The sequence below is a fragment of the Mytilus galloprovincialis genome, chromosome 10, assembly GCF_965363235.1.
Source record: "Mytilus galloprovincialis chromosome 10, xbMytGall1.hap1.1, whole genome shotgun sequence".
In the NCBI taxonomy this organism is placed as follows: Eukaryota; Metazoa; Mollusca; class Bivalvia; order Mytilida; family Mytilidae; genus Mytilus; species Mytilus galloprovincialis.
The window spans coordinates 55094507-55112986 of record NC_134847.1 but is presented as its reverse complement, the minus strand read 5'-3'; positions in this window follow the sequence as shown (position 1 = coordinate 55112986).

The window sequence follows — 18480 nt, the reverse complement described above, 5'->3', positions numbered from 1 at the left end:
TTCTATCTTAAATCTTTGAGAAAGCCGAATAACTACCTCAGAGTGTATTTCCTTATTATTTTTTCCATGCTCTCTTTGGTACATTTAAATTTCTCATTTGCTAGATTTAAGTTACAAATTTAAGTCTTGTTTTATCTGTTGGACAATCGATTTATGCATTTTATAATTGATTTGATAACATTGTATATACATATATATTTTTTGCAAAGGAAACATCGCCTTTTTATACCATTATGTTATAATTTACTAACTTTTATACAACTAATATTCCTGATGACATTATACAATTTCTTAACGGCATTATCGTATACTCAATTGTGTTCAGTTTATTATATATCTTTGTATACATTTGTTCCTTGTTACTTTATATATTTTAACACTAGCAATTTTTTTATTTTAATAAAAAAAAATTAACATTTCTCCCTGTTCTCTGTTGGTATATATGTATATAATAAAATTGAGAATGGAAATGGGGAATGTGTCGAAGAGACAACAACCCGACCGTAGAAAAGACAACAGCAGAAGGTCACCAACAGGTCTTCAATGCAGCGAGAAATTTCCGCACCCGGAGACGTCCTTCAGCTGGCCCCTAAACAAATATATATACTATTTTATTGATAATGAACGCCATACTTAACTCCAAATGTACACAAGAAACTAAAATTAAGAATGATACAAGACGTTCAAAGGCCAGAGGCTCCTGACTTGGGACAGGCGCAAAAATGCGGCAGGGTTAAACATGTTTATGAGATCTCAACCCTCCCCTATACATCTTGCCATTGTAGAAAGGTAAACGCATAACAATACGCACATTAAAATTCAGTTCAAGAGAAGTCCGAGTCTGATGTCACAGGATGTAACCAAAGAAAATACACAAAATGACAATATTACATAAATAACAACAGACTACTAGCAGTTAACTGCCATTCAGCTCCAAACTTCAATTAAACTGATTGAAAGATTATGTCTTCATCATATGAATATTAGGCACAATCCTTCCCGTTAGGGGTTTAGTATCATACCATCATGACATATATGAGAAGAAGATAACCCGCGTCATGCCAACAACTGGTTTTTAAATAAATGTGTTTAGTTCCGATGCAAAGACCCTATAAGTGAATCAATATTAACGCCAAAATATGCAATCTTTAATTACCTGACAACAATATCGTAACTATATTCCTTCTTAAATAAACTTTTTTTAGCTTTTGAGGTGAATACTGATATGTTTGTGCTTTATAAAGAATATTTCCATAAAAAAATAAATATACTTGTTCTGAGAAAAAGACCGCATTCTGCCATTCACACATAGTATGTTGAAGTAGTTTAATTTCGAATTGTTGCTAAGTTGTATCCGTCTTAAAATAATTTAGTATAAAGGCTATCAAAGAGAGAAAAGAGCTTACAGAAGAAATTCTAAATATATTTCCACATAAAATCACTTATATCGCGCGATCGTGTAACTCTCCTTAGAAATTACTAATCAGTTGCTATATTTTTATAGTCCTTGTTTTTATGCATACTTGACAGTCAGCTTTTGAAGAAGTATGTTATAAAAGAAGAGGCAAATCATAACTATAAGACAAAAAACTGTTTCCAAAAGATAACGACAAATTAAAATGGTAGACTGAAAACTTATGATGGAACATCATCTTTATAAGTCGCAGCTGTTATTAAACTGTTTGTTTCTATGTATGTTGGTGTTGCACTTCAGTGTTTCTGTTGTTTCGTTGTTTTCCTCTTATAGTTAGTTGATGGGTTTCCCTCGGTTTGTGTTGCTAACCCGGATTCGTTTTTTCTCGATCGATTTATGACTTTGGAACAGCTGCATACTTCTGTTGCCTTTATTTGCGATAAATTTTCAAACTCTCCGTAGATAAATTTAAAAATTATTCGGAAACTTTGGCTCAAACATTTTCATGCAAAGTTGACATTAAGTGGGTTTGTCTTTTATTCCTCTTAGGTCAATGTGTGTCATATTGTTCTTTAAGTGTTTATGTTCTTTTACATCCCTGCTTTCAAACTGTTGGTTTCGTTCATTTTTTATGAAGATGATTCCAGAAAAGTAGTTTGTACGAAACCCATTTACTAAGTGCACAGTTTCTAGCAATTAGTCGATAATACTGCTGGTGAACTGTTAAACTCTGAGGTTTTTATTTAGAAATTGTCGAGAGCCTTACGCTTCAACTCCTTCTGCGGGAAGGTGGAAACAAACAAAATCTAGCCACCTTTTTTAAAATTTCTAAAAAGTTAATATATTTGAATTCTATATATCTAGGGCAAGCTCTGTCTTTAAATATTTCCACAAACACAGGTGTGACTGCACTCAGAAAAGATTTGTGGTGTCAATACAGAAGTTATAGTCAAATGTTTTTGATGAACTTACATTTTGTTTTGTGTACAGTTGAAGCATACGACAATATTAGCATTTCATTGTTGAATTTTAATACAAGTCATTATCATTGCCTGTTTGAACAATACATTAACAAAAAACAACATTGAAAATCATACCTTTATCGGCTGCCTACGAGGTCCGAACTTTGGGAACATCCATGATACACTGCGCGAGTTCGTTCATTTATTTTTTGGTAGTTGATTGTATTGTATTGAAAATAGAATATCAGCAAATATTGAATGTCTTAATTAGAAGTTTATTAACCAATCAGTTCAAGTTGAAAGCTGGTAGTTTGAAGCAAACAGTTTGGAAGTTTTTATGATAATTGCAAGCTACCGGGTTGCTCTGAAACTGTAATTCCTCACGGCAATGGTTGCAGTCCCTCGAATAGATGGCTTGTGGTTGTCAGTTTACTGTGATACAAAACCCTGGTGTATCGGAGACTATGTGTCCCAGGAGCAAGGTGTCTCGGAGACTATGGCTCTGTTGTTTCAGGAAGTTGTGGTGGTTTTAAAGCTTCTTCTCTGTTCTAGTTTCAATGATTAAGGAGTTTTGAAGTTCTTGTTTTAGACTACTTTTTGATAAAAATTTAAGTTAGTTGTAAATCAATGAAATGGAACCAAGAGAGAGGCTTGGATAAAGATGCTGCAATAATTTGTTTTTCTAATTTGCCAAGGAAAATATTGGCGTAAGACGGTGCCATTTTCGTTCCCATCGCTGTCCCGTTAATTTGAAGGTAATGATCACCATTAAAGGTGAAATTGTTGCATTTCAGGACCAGAGTCAGCAGCTGGACTAAACATTCAGTAGGTGGTTCTAAAATGTTGCGAGAGTCCCATATTTCCCTACAAGATTGTATGCCGTCATCATGAGGTATGTTGGTATACAATGAGGTGACATCTAAAGTGACAAGGAGAGTTTCCGGAGGAAGAGGGTGCATGGATTCCATTTTACGAAGATAATCTGTAGTGTCTTGAATGTGGGAAGGAAGATTTTCTACATGAGATCTTAAATGAAAATCGACGAATTCCGAGATATTCTCAGTCGGATGGCCGTTTGCAGATACAATGGGTCTACCAGGGTTGTTAACCTTGTGTATTTTGGGAAGAAGATACAATCGACCAGGCTTGGCATTCTCTGGTTTTAAATAACCAATTGTACCTGCATCTATGTGACCGTCATCGTACATGGTTTGTAACGCAGTGATAATTTTGGAGCTAAACTCGGAAGTAGGGTCATAGTCTAGCTTCTTATAATATCTCTCATCGAAGAACTGACGCACTGCTTCCGCAATGTAGTTAGCTTTGTCCATTATCACAACGGCACTGCCCTTGTCTGCTGGTTTTATCACAATATCATCCCGGTTTCTCAGCGATTGTATGGATTTTTTCTAGTCAGGAGATGTGTTATAAAATGACGATTACTTTTTGCTAGCTAGATGAACAACATCCGATTTTATTTTTTCGATAACATCTGCCAGTGTAGCAGATTTACTAGGTTTTGAAATCCATGAATTCTTCTTTTTAAAATAAGGGATTCTGATTTCTTTCTCCGAGTCAAACGTGCCTGAGTCTTCCTCATTTTCCACCTCTTTATCCTTGTTACCAAAATATTCTTTGATTCTGAGGGTTCTGGCAAAGTTGTCAAGATCATCTCCCAGTTTCATGTTTTCTATGTTACTTGGAGTAGGGCAAAAATTCGAACCCTTAGACAAGACTTTAGTTTCGTCCTCAGATAAAGAGACTGTGGATAAGTTGACAACCGTGTTGTTGGGATTGGTCGGAACTCGAATTTTTCATTGAAATCTACGATTTCGAGACTTTTTATTTGATTTTTTTAGAGGGTCTGATTATAGGGTGATTAATTTGCACACCATCACGTTTGAATTTGTTAATCTGTTTGACGTGGAGCTTGTGTTATGCAATACGGTTGATATCACCAAGACGTACTTGAATTTCGTCAACTTCAGGATCAGACAATTGTTCACGAGATCGGCAGTGCAAATTATCACGTAGTTTATATAAATAATTTACTTGATGAATTGCTTCTTGGCGTGAAAGATCCATCAGACTAAACGAACTGTTGTGTAGAATGCTATTCCATCTATGAAAAAATCTGTTTGACTTTTCTCCTGTTGTAATTGGGGAGATTTTTAAAACTAATCCTTTCGGAATAATTCCTTGATCAATGAATGTTTCTAAATTTGAAATCTGATGTTCTGTTTTGATAAAAGAGGGACGAAAGATACCAAAGGGACAGTCAAACTCATAAATCTAAAACAAACTGACAACGCCATGGCTAAAAATGAAAAAGACAAACAGAAAAACAATAGTACACATGACACAACATAGAAAACTAAAGAATAAACAACACGAACCCCACCAAAAAGTAGGGGTGATCTCAGGTGCTCCGGAAGGGTCAGCAGATCCTGCTCCACATGTGGCAGCCGTCGTGTTGCTTATGTAATTACAAATCCGGTAAATAGTCTAATTCGGTAGGTCACATTCATGAAAGGGAAGGGCATTGTAGTTACGACGTAAGGAACATATCCGATATCATTTGTGAAACGGTTATTCCATAACGGTCAACCAACTCGTGATGGCGTCCGTAAAATTTACGAAGGGATGATTTCAACTTAACCATTTGGAACTCTTGGTTTAATAGCTTCCTTGTGAGCAGTAACCCTCTATCAAGAAAATCATGATAGGAAATGCAAGCATTGGAATATCGTATCAATTGGGAGATATATACCCCGTATGCAGGTGCTGCTGCAATGTTGCTACTTAGAAATGGAAAGTTCTCAATTGGAAAGCTGAAATCATCTCTGATAATTTTGATAGTGGAAGATCTTTATTTCTTAAAATAAAATTGCAAATGCATGATGGAATATGCAGTAAGAAAATCGGATCGGGTGAACACACTCGATGCAGACTACCAAAAAAGGGAAAAATATAAAATGACTGAATAAATAGTCAACGATTAATTTTATATACATATTTAGATCCACTTTTCGTGTTGCTTATTCTTTAGTTTTCTATGTTGTGTCATGTGTACTATTGTTTTTATCTGTTTGGTTTTGTTTTCATTTTTAGCTATGGCATTGTCAGTTTATTTTGCATTTATGAGTTTGACTGTCCCTCTGATATCTTTCGTCCCTCTTTTATAGTAAAACCTTTCTTGAGATAAAAGTAATCTCTATTTCAATCTCCACTTTCAATTTCAAGACAGACCTGATAAAACTTCACAATGATGAAAACAATTTTAATTTGATTCAATTTGCATAGATTGTATGCATTGATTTTATTTGTTTAATTTTTTTATTTTTATAAACTAAATTTGACAATTTGTGGTACCTAAATAAATGTTGCTCAATATTTACGGGAAAACATATACATTTCGATTTTTACTTCGATATAACATTGTTCGTAAAGGTCCTGCTATCATTTCTAACATAACTCTATGGAGTTATTTGCTTTCAGAACGATAGATCATTCTTTCGAAGAATTAACCCGGACGATACCATGCTTCAATTAAACATGCTCCAAGGCATAAAAGAGGGACGAAAGATACCAAAGGGACAGTAAAACTCATAAATCTAAAACAAACTGACAACGCCATGGCTAAAAATGAAAAAGACAAACAAACAACAGCACACACGACACAACATAGAAAACTAAAGAATAAACAACACGAACCCCACCAAAAAACTAGTGGTGATCTCAGGTACTCCGGAAGGGTAGGCAGATCCTGCTCCACATGCGGCACCCGTCGTGTTGCTTATGTGATAACAAAGCCGGTAAATAGTCATAACTAATTACCTATGTGAGGTCATTTTTTTTCTTGATAAAAATACAAACTATTATTTACTTAAAAATTTTAATCGTCTGATAGTTTTTTGTTGCCGATTTGGGAATTCATTTTTCAAAGTGTAATCTATGATTGATGTAAAAAAAAAACATATCGTCATTGCCCGCATTTTAATTTTAGAAACAAATTTTGTGAAGTTTTGCTTATTTATCGCTACAATACAGAAATGATGAATTTGTATGTAAAACTTCCATAACACTTAATAAAAAAAATAAAAAAAAGCCAGATTTTACGTATTCGTGATTAAGCTTTGAAAATCTTATTGATTTGCACTGAATAGAAAATCATGCTGTGACCTACATGTATTGGTGTTCGTTTTCGTGTTACATGTACAAGAATGACGATTTCGTGCTCCCTATGTGTCAGTTCTGAACTTTTTTTTACATTTATGTATACCTTTTACTCTATCAAATGATTAACTAATAAAATACTCTTGTATTCTATTTAATTACACCCACATAACTCACAATTAGGTCGGGTAGGAGGTATAAATTTGTCATGATTATCGTTTTAAAAAATAAATGTAATTTTATTCAAAAGAAAACCATTCTGAATATTTCATTCGGTTCAATAAAAAATGTTGAAAAAATAATCACTCAGTGTCCTTCAGCGATAAAAATATCATTACAAATAGAAAAAAAACGCAAGGAGGTCTTTCTTTTTGCAATCCTGACAGCCGAGCTGTGTTCTACTGCCGGAAAACCCTTAATATTTGCACTATCTATAACTTCATCAATATCGGCCGGAAGGGTTTATTAAAGAATAAATAATGCATTTGTTTCTGGTTTTTGTTTGTAAGTAAACCGTACGGTGACCTATAGTTGTTAATGTCTGTGTCACTTTTGGGTTTTTGTAAATAGTTGTCTCATTGGCAATCATACCACATCTTTTTTATAATGTCTTTATATTTTAACCTATCAAAACATTTATACTGCAAGAATCGGGGAACACATAGGTGCCAAGCGGCCTTGTTCACTAGATCAACTAGACTATTATAAAAAGTAAACACACAAAAATTCCGAACCGGAAGGATAATTCAAATTGGAAAGTCCCTTATCGAAATTTCAACCAAAGATGAAGAACTGGATCTTCCATTACTGTAGTGGATACCTAAACTTTATAAGTGTCCTTACAAACAACGGTATATTGCTGGGTCTTCCAAGTGCTCGACGAAACCGCTTTCTGAATAAAACATCTATTTTATCAGCAATCAAAGACGAGCTTCAAAGTTATTGTGAAACTGCCTATTCTAGAGGTGGTGTGAATCATATGTGGATACTTAAAAATTCCAAAGATCTTTTAGAGTACATATCTAACTCTCTTTCATCTTGTAACAGTTTTAAAACTTTTGACTTTTCTAGTCTTTACACAAGTATTCAACATTCCAAACTAAAAGACAAATTGAAAGAGTTGGTATTGCTTTGCTTCATAAAAAAGAATGGCCAACGTAAATACAAGTATCTTGTCTCAGGGAGGGATAAATAGCAACATTCTAGCAGCACCTGCATACGGGGTATATATCTCCCAATTGATACGATATTCCCGTGCTTGCATTTCCTATCATGATTTTCTTGATAGAGGCTTAATCGAGGAAGCTTTTAAACTAAGAGTTCAAAATTGTAAAGTTGAAATCATCCCTCCGTAAATTTTACGGACGCCATCATGAGTTGGTTGACCGTTATGGAATAACCATTTCACAAATGATATCGGATATGTTCCTTACGTCGTAACTACAATGCCATTCCCTTTCATGAATGTGACCTACCGAATTAGACTATTTACCAGATTTGTTATCACATAAGCAACTCGACGGGTGCCACATGTGGAGCAGGATCTGCTGACCCATCCGGAGCACCGTGTTGTTTATTCTTTAGTTTTCTATGTTGTGTTATGTGTACTATTGTTTGTCTTTTTTCATTTTTAGCCATGTCGTTGTTAGTTTTTTTTAGATTTATGCGTTTGACTGTCCCTTTGGTATCTTCGTCCCTCTTTATTCAAATAAAAAAATGCTTAAACACATCAATCGAATGGAAAAATACGTGTCCGTGTTAGGTTTATATATCTTTGTGACAGTGGTTGGGTTATAACGACGAGTAGACAGAATACATTTATCACTTGATAGTGTCTGCATTATTTTAGTAACTTGCTAAAACTCGTCATCATTTCCAGCGGTTACAAACTAAATATATGATAAGGGTACGTCTGTTTGTGTTTGAAAAATGATAATATTAATAAAAAATAAGATGCACAAAACGGATTCTTTTGCTTATTGATTACTTTTTTTTTCAAAAAACGAAGAAATGCTACGTTCTAGAAATGGAAATGTATATCAAACAGAAAAAGGTTACTACTCCGTTTGCATGTTTGAAATATAATGCAAGATATAACTTTACAACAAAAATCGATAGAAGTGTAAAATATGTTTCCAAATATTCTTGTTTTCATTATCATATTGCGTAGACCATATCATTGGACGTATAGTAGAACACTTATGTATATATTTTGTCTTCTATTTTGTTTGTCTTCAGCTTATCAAATTGTAGTGTCAGATAAATATGGCAAAAATTATCTTTGTAAGTACGTTACAAATGGTATAAAACAATTTTAGAGAAAGATGGATAAACAATTTGAGAAAATGGTGACGACACTTCAACAGAGTATAGACAATAAATAAAGTAATGGTATGTTTATATGTACATGAGTATGGTATAATAGTTGAAAATAAATAAAACAAAATTGAAGATAGAGCCTAAAGATTTGCTGGAAAAATAATGTAATAAGGTACAATCAATCAAAATCTTTGTTTTTCAAAAAATGCTTAAAGATGGAGATTTCTAATTTATTGTTTATCATTTTGTTTATACTTTATGTTCTTGAATAAATTATAAGCTTTTGGATAATCTGATTGAAAATCTGAAATCAAAATGTGTGTGATTCGTTCATAAAGATATGATAGAATATCAATGTTTAATTGAAAGGGAAAATTCCAAAACATCTTAATTGACTTCAGAGACCCTTGATGCCGTATTATGATGTTAACTACTGAACAATAATATTAAAATGGAGACGATCAGTACAGAAGTCGCATGATGTCAAAAAATAAATCTCTGAAATCATTAAAAACCGGATCTGTTTCACATGTCGCACTTTACATTGTGATGTTTTACCCATAGTCTTTTGAGTGGTGCATAATTTGTGTAATCATAAGAAGAAAGGCAAGTATATTACAGACCTTTTTTTATAAATTAAACTGAGAATGGAAAAGGGGAAATTGAATGTGTCAAATAGACAACAACCCGACCATACAGCAGACAACAGCCGAAGGCCAACAATGGTTCTTCAATGCAGCGAGAGAACCTCCCTTATCCGGAGGCGTCTTTCAGCTGGCCTCTAAACAAATATGTATACTTGTTCAGTGATAATGGACGTCATACTTAACTCCGAGTAATACACAAAGAACTAAAATGAAAAATTATACAAGACTAACACAGGTCAGAGGCTCCTGACTAGGGACAGGCGCAAATTTGCAGCGGGGAAAACATGTTTTTTTGAGATCTCAACCCTCCCACTATACCTCTAGCCAATGTAGAAAAACACAAACGCCCAACAATACGCACAGTAAAACTCAAATGAAGAAAAGTCCGAGTCCAATGTCAGAATATGAAACAAAAAATAAAATAAACAAAATTACAATGTACATTTATATGTTTACAAATTCACTCGTGCAACCTGACCATTGGTGATTTCCATCCTTTAAAAAGATCATAAATACTAGGAGTCACCGATAAGTCTTATTTAGACAAAACGCGCGTCTGGCGTATCAAATTATTATCCTGGTACCTTTAATAACTATTTGTCCTTTTATTTATTTATTTTGCTGTGGCGTTGGCAATTTATTTTGGACTTATGAGGCTGGATATCCTTTTGGTATGGATTGCCTGTCTTTGTTTATTTTTCTTAGATTGTACGTACTGGTTTCCTTAAAAATAATGTTCTGAATTATTACGTTTTACCATCAGTATTTTTTATGTTTTTTGATAAACACTGCTGATTTTGTTTTATCCATTTTATAAAGGAAATGTTGATTTTCATGCCATTTTAAATGTTTAAATGAAACTAATCTTGCTTTTAAAAGGTAGTCAGGCATTTTAAAAACTTAATCACACCAAGATTATGTTCATATATCAAAAATCATTTTGAAATTGAAAACGAAACATTTAAGTACAGCTCTTTGTAAGAACCAGGCAGAGTGCGATACATGATGGTTTCAGATTTTATCTATAATTGGCCTAGTAGAAGCAGTTAATGAATATTGCTCAAAAAAAAAATTTAAGTGGGAAAATATGAGTGGTTGTCATGGTAACGGACACTCTATTTTTTGGTCGTTAAGCTTGGTAAAATCTTTCAAAAAACAGCTAAATCACCACAATTCAGAGCCTGCTTATGAATAGAATCATGCATTTTTCATTAATGTTCAAATCTAACATTGATAGAACTTGGTTCAAGCTTCATTTTAGGGAAGATTGCATGTCAACCAAATTTGTAATTTTTTTGAATATTTTTAATGCATATTTTCAACATTTTTGAAATTGGGATTTTTTCGAAATTAACAAATTTTCTCTGGTGTTTTTCAAAAAAGTGCAAATGTGTACAGAGCAGTTAGCACTGTAGTTATGAAGTTTGGATACTACTTTACCAAATTGAATAGAAAAATGCGTGGGATTTTCTTCAGTTTTATCACCATAGCAACCGATTTTTTTCCTTGGAAACGGAGTTTTATTTGCAGAATATTGCAGTTTAAGAGCTTAAATGTCTTGGATTTTTTCATTACCGATAAAAAATACATAAAAACTTTCAATTACTATCATCAAGTGTTGTTGACTTCAATTGCTACCACAAAAACACATATTAACCATAGCAACATCCACTCTGAAACTGCATAAATAGAAATTTATGTAAAAAATACATAAATAGAGGGTGTTTATTTTCAAGTTGGAACATGACTGCATGCTTTGCTTCACTTACAGTCTTGTCTGGTTTTTTTCCTTCAGATTTTCAATAAATGTAATATATAATGTAATATTGGGGTTAGAAGGTAAAAAAGGGGGGTAGGTTCATTTTTTTAAAGATATCATACATGAAGATTTTTGAAAAGATATCGTTTGGTCGGCGAGCCTGATTATAAATAGAATCATTTTTTTTCTCTCAGAAATTTCTTATATAACATCGATATAACGATTTTAGCTTCAGAGCTAAGTTAAGGTACATTGTAGTTGTCATGTTTTGGGATTTTTGTCAGATTTTTGGAAACCTCCAGTTTTATTCATTTGAATGCCTTAAGAATAAATTTGTAAGGGTTCTGCGGAACCCAGTGTCTTGCCTATTTTTGCTGTAAATTGCAGGCTCAACAGAAATGAGGAAAAAAATCGGTAAAAATATTCCTCTTGATACTATTTTTTGATTGTAAGAAGCTTCTGTTCAAGTTTGGTAAAAATCCAGGATCGTTTATGAATCTAATAAATGTTTTAAAAACTTTTTCTGCAGACTGTATGTCATGTTAACTGGAAGAAAATCTAAGTCCGTTTAAAAGTAAAATACGGAAAAAATGGATTTATCTTTTTACAAAATTTACTTCTTGATACTATCTTATGATCATCAATAAGATTCTGTCCAAGTTTGGTACAAACCCAGCATGCCCAGGATAGTTTAAGAAAGTTAATAAAATTCTAAAAACTTTAACCACAGAGTAAATGTAATGTTTCCCCGCAGAAAAAAAATAAGTCCATTTATAAGTAAAATACGGAAAAAAATAGAATTTTATTTTTACAAAATTTACTTCTGGATACTATCTTATGATCATTGGTATCTTGTAGAGAGTTGTCTTATTAACAATTATACCACATCTTAAGATCAAATGGTCACTTTTAGAAATTTCTTTATAGTTAACCAACAACATTCAAACTTGATCTCTGTTTTGTGGTAATAAGCATTGTGTATACATGTTTCATGAGATTGGATTGAGGCAAACTATAACTTGCAAAATAGAAACCAACTTTGTGACGACTAATGTACTGACGGACATGGATTAAACCTACTACAACGCCCCCTCCCCCTCCCAAATTGCGGCACGGCCATAAAAGTGTTTATTTTAGTTTTTGCCGTTGTACCTTGAATCGATCAAGTGTGTGCACAACGCGTGGGACATCGGAAATTTATTCTTTTTTTACACATGGGACTCTAAAGTCTTGTATTCATGAATGATTACAACTTGTTGGGACTAGAAAACATTGATAATTACAAAGAAAAATAGCATTGGTATGTACTGCGCTGTTTCTAGTGTTGCATTTAATTAAATTGACCATGTGTGGAATTTGTCTTCCAATTATTACTGTTATTAATCTTGTATTTATGCAAATATTCTCAGCTTAGTGGTTTCATTCTAAATCTCGGGATTAGTGCAGTCTTTTATAAAGCTTACAGAGACAGATACAGAAAATAGGGGCGTAATTCATGTAAAGGTTAACAAAACGTTGAGAATAGCAAAATATTTTTTTTGAAATTTGAACCTAAAACAAGATGCTCCGCAGGGATCAGCTTTATACGACCGCAGAGTTCGAACCCTGAACATTGGGGCAAGTATGGACACAACCTTCAAGCTTGATACAGCTCTGAATTTGGATTGTGATTGAATAGTTGACACAACAAAGGTTTCTGACACATAATGAATGTGGTCTCAGAACTAAAACTTAAAAGCTTCAGTTAAATTTTAAATTGGACATTACCTATTATGGTCCAATATCCAAAATCAAAATACATGGTTAAATTCGGCATATCAAAGAACCCCAATTATTCAATTTTTGATGAAATCAAACAAAGTTTAATTTTGGACCTGTTGGGCCCCTTATTCCTAACCCGTTTGGATCAAAACTCCCAAAATCAATCCCAACCTTCCTTTTATGGTCATAAACCTTGTGTTTAAATTTCATAGATTTCTATTTACTTATACTGAAGTTAGGGTGCGAAAACCAAGAAAAATTCGTATTTGGGCCTCTTTGGCTACTTATTCCTAAACTGTTGGGACCTCAACTCCCAAAAACAATCCCAACCTTCCTTTTGTGGTCATAAACCTTGTTTAAGTTTTATTGATTTCTTTTCACTTATACTAATATTATTATGCGAAAACCAAGAATAATGCTTATTTGGGCCCTTGTTTGGCCCCTAATTCCTAAACTGTTGGAACCTAGTATAAAAGTGACACCTAACATCCACGTATTCCAACATCAATCCGAATTACGATAGCAAAAAATCTTATTTGGGAGACTCCGTATACATACTATAAGTATTTTATTGTAATTATATTACAAAATATTGATCACATGATGCTAGTATTACTAGACTTGCAATTGCTTTACATCAATCCAAACTCCCTAAATCAGTCACAACCTTCCTTTGGTGGTCACAAACCTTGTGTGAAAATTTTATAGATTTCTATTTACTTAAACTAAAGTTATAGTGCGAAAACCAAGAAAATGCTTATTTGGGCCTTTTTTGGCCCCTAATTCCTAAACTGTTGTGACCAACACTCCAAAAATCAATCCCAACCTTCCTTTTGACACACACACACACACATATACACACACACACACACACACACACACACACACAAAACAAGATATAATGTTATCGGAATCTTGAACTTATGAGATGTATGTAGAAAGACGCATAGTAAGGAATAATTCATAATTGATACAATTATTTTGCTTGATAATTTTGATATGATAATCTTGCCGGTAATAGCATTATTATTTTACCGGGATTAGCACAATTCAAACTTAGCAGATGTATTCTATTTGTCTATCTCGGAGATCCTGAATTTTAATTGCGGGATAGTATTACAACAAAGGAGTTATTAATGATATGTTAATAGCTACATGTATATTTAAAGAGGATTCCATTATACTGGACTTCTGATATCAGCGATCAACAATTGACTATTATTATTTTTTTTAAGTCACCACCAACTTAAAATGTGTTCAATTTGCCTGTCCGTCTATCCGTCCGTCCATCACACTTAAGTTTCAGTTTAGAAATGCTTTGACCAAATGATTCTATTATTGGTTTGTTAATATTATGTTACAGGTCAATATGTGATTTATGCTGGAATAACATCTTAGACGGGTGTGTGCCATAAGAAATTAAGAATTTTCTTGCAATTGTTAGGGCCATATCTATCTTGCCTTGCCATAAGCCAGGTTGGCCCAGTTATTGTAAACCCATGAAGTTCATCATCTGCTAACTTCCAAAAATTGATAATCAGATGATGAACTCGGAACAAAGTCCGACCAAATGCAATTATCTTTTTTAAGTATCTACTTGTATGCAACATTTTAAAAAATCAACATACCCCTACCCCCCCCCCCCCTCCAACCCCAATGTTACATTATATATTACATTTATTGAACAATCTGAAGGAAAAAAAACCCAGACAAGACTGTGAGTGAAGCAAAGAATGAAGCCATAGTCCAATTTGAAAATAAACACCCTCTATTTATGTATTTTTTTACATAAATTTCTATTTTTGCAGTTTTTAAGTGGATGTTGCTATGGATACTATGTGTTTCCGTGGTAACAATTGAAGTCAACAACACTTGACGATAGTAATTTAAAGTTTGAGTTGGCTTTTATGTATTTTCTTATTGGTTATAAAACAATTCAGGACATTTAAGCTCTAAAACTGCAATATTCTGCAAATAAAAATTCTGTTTCCAAGGAAAAAATCGGTTGCTATGGTGATAAAACTAAAAAAAATCCCACGCATTTTTCTATTTAATTTGGTAAAGTAGTATCCAAACTTCATTACTACAGTGCTAACTATTCTGTACACATTTGCACTTTTTCTAAAAACACCTGAGGAAATTTGATAATTTCGAAAAAATCCCAATTTCAGAAATGTTGAAAATATGCATTTTTCCAAAAAATATACAAACTTGGTTGACATGCAATCTTCACTAAAATGAAGCTAAAACCAAGTTGTATAAATGTTACATATGAACATTAATGAAAAATGCATGATTCTATTCATAATCAGGCTCTAAAATGAGGTGATTTAGCTGATTTTTTAATGATTTAACAATGCTTAACAACCCAAAAATAGTGTGTCCGTTACCATGGCAACCACTCATATTTTCACACTCAAAATTATTTTTCGAGCTTTATTCATTTATTGCTTCTATTAGTCCAATTATAGATAAAATCTGGAACCCCCCATATATCACATATATATGGCATTCTGCCTGGTTCTTATAAAGAGCTGTACTTAAACACTTTTTCAGTTATGCAACAGCGAAAAATGGTCTACGTTCTTGTAATTACTTTTCCATATACATCTCTTAAAAGAGCCGAAATGACAAGATTATCATTTTACTTTGTTATTTATTCAGAACTGGATGGGAAATTAATAAAAACAAAATATATAGGCTCAAAATTGTTTTTTTCTTCAAGAAAAAAATATTTTCGCCTTCTGTCATCGACTGCTTTATTTCATAAAACTAGAAATAAAAAGTCAAAAATACATTCAGACCATGATGGCTTAATATTCATTTGTAAGTGTCAAGCTGAAGTGACATACAAATTGAAACAGCGAGCTAATCGTATTATGTTAGGGACTAGGGTCTTTTTGTTTTAAATTTTCTATAGAGTTCAATATTTTTGTGCTTTTACTTTTGTGTATAATATTATATATTAGTTATTGCATTTAACGTAATCAAAATCAAATATATGGGGCTTTGTATGATACTGATTAAGTTACGCATGCTATTTCATCAATCTTACTGGTTTCGAGATTTACGGTTTAGTTTGATAATTTAACTGGCTCATTTATACAAAATAACAAATTTGTACATTCTGTGTTTTTGTTAAATGTATTTCTATTTGTATTCTTTTTATGAGTTAAGCCTTTTTCAACTAACTTTTATAGTTCGTTCTTGTGTTGTACTATTACACCACAGGGTTGGGAACTCGCTAACACGTATAACCCCGCCACAGTCTGTATGTAAGTGCCTGTCCCTAGTCAGGAGCCTGTAATTTAGTGGTTGTCGTTTGTTGCTGTGTTACATATTTGTTTCCGTTCATTGTTTGTTCACAAATTAAGCCGTTAGTTTTACCGTTTTAATTGGTTTACATAATTGCATAAGTAATTTCGAGGCACTTTATAGCTGACTTTGGGGTATGAGCTTTATGCACTGCTGAAGGCCTTACGATGACCTTTATTATTTTTTTTAGTCTTTTGTGAAGAGGTGTCTCATTGGCAATCATACATCCTCTTCTTTTTATAAATATGAAATGTTCAACGGTAAATGTTGCATGGATATTTATGATAAGAACACACCAATGAGTTGTAAGAACACGCCAATGAGTTGTAAGAACACGCCAATTAGTTGTAAGAACACGCTAATTAGTTGTAAGAACATGCAAACCATATTTTGTTCTCTGCATGTACTCTACAGATTTTGAGTGGGTTATTTGAAATCATTACAATGAATAATCATTTTCAAATTGTTACAATTGGTTTTTTTTACGCATTCTTCATCACAAATTTGTCAATGAAAAGAGATTCATCGTCGAAATTTAAATCTGAACAGATTTGTCAGATTCAAGGTTTTACTTGTCCATATGAAGTTTCCGTCGTCTTTAAAAAACCAAACATTTCATTGACTCAACTTAGATGATTATAATCTTTCTTAATTACGACGTATATACGTCAGAGTTATCTATATATACATATACAAACATACAAACATACAAACATACAAACCTTATATCATATAGGGGTGTTATTTTTAAAGAGAGTGACGGACATCACTAGTTGTATAATACAAAAAGTTGTTTTCAAGTTACGGACATCCATAGTGTTTTCTCAAATCGTTCTGTAATCGTGAATTGTGTATAAGTAATCGCCTTTTACCTTTCGGAGTTTCCCTAAAAGATTGATAGAACTTTTTAGTTAATGAATATTTTTAATGTAAATAATGTATACATGGTGTTGTTGTTATATAAGAGATAATTTTCCTACCGACGCCAAGCGGCTCCATCTTGGACAGGTTAATCATCCTCGTCAATAAGGAGATGTGGTATTATTGCCAATGAAACAGCTATCTATCACTGTTTAAATGAAGTGGATGTGAGCAATTATAGGCAACCGTACGGCCTTTAACAATGAAAAAAATCTGTACAATAAAGTCGGCTATAAAAGGGCATGACATTAAAAATATTGAACAATTAAATTATAACGGCATAATTTGTAACAATGCAATTTACAAAACACTAAAACATTATATCATACAGAATATTTGTTGACTTACAAACAAGGCAAAGAAAAAACAACCCAGTTTACAACTACGACTGTCAGTATATATAACTGAGTATTTGATAAGAATTCATGTGACTTTTAATGCTTCAAAAGTAATTGACCACTGTGTTTCAAACACATAATTGCATATTGAATAATAAAGTTTTGTTATGGTAAAAATAAAGCATGGTGAAAAATAAAAAAGGAATATTCAATTTTTTATTAGTCGAAAACAAACTGACAATGCAATGGCAAAAAGGGACTAAACGACAAACAAATGTATATAGCAGGCAATATAAAAATCTAACGACTGAGCAACCTGAACCTCATCACAATCCGTGTTATATCATGTGCTCTGGGAGAGTACGCAAATCCATCTCCACACGTGACATCAGTACTTATTAGCCCAGTGATAAGTTTAATTCGGTAGGTCAAACTTGACGAAGAGAAGGCCTAAATTATAGTAAAGAAAATCGTTATAGCGTCCGTAAAATATTTGAATTTCACCACTCTAAACTCTAAGTTAAATAGCTTCCTTGTGAACTGCAACACTCCATTAATGAAATTATGATAAGAAATCCAAGCTCTGGAATGTCACTACTTTCTTCTTTATATAAATTTAAATAGTATGTACAGTTTCGTGAATTTACCGATTAAATCAACTTACATTAGTCTTGATCTGTTTACGATCCCCTTGTCAATTCTTCATATTTTTTCTCTAGATTTGTATATTAATATACAATTTAAACATATGATCACTAATGTTGCTTCTTATATTCCTTCATATCAATTACATTGCAACCTTTGACAAATTTATTATCAGTACAATTGAAAGTGAAAATGTAATAGAAATAAAAATTCACATCTGTAT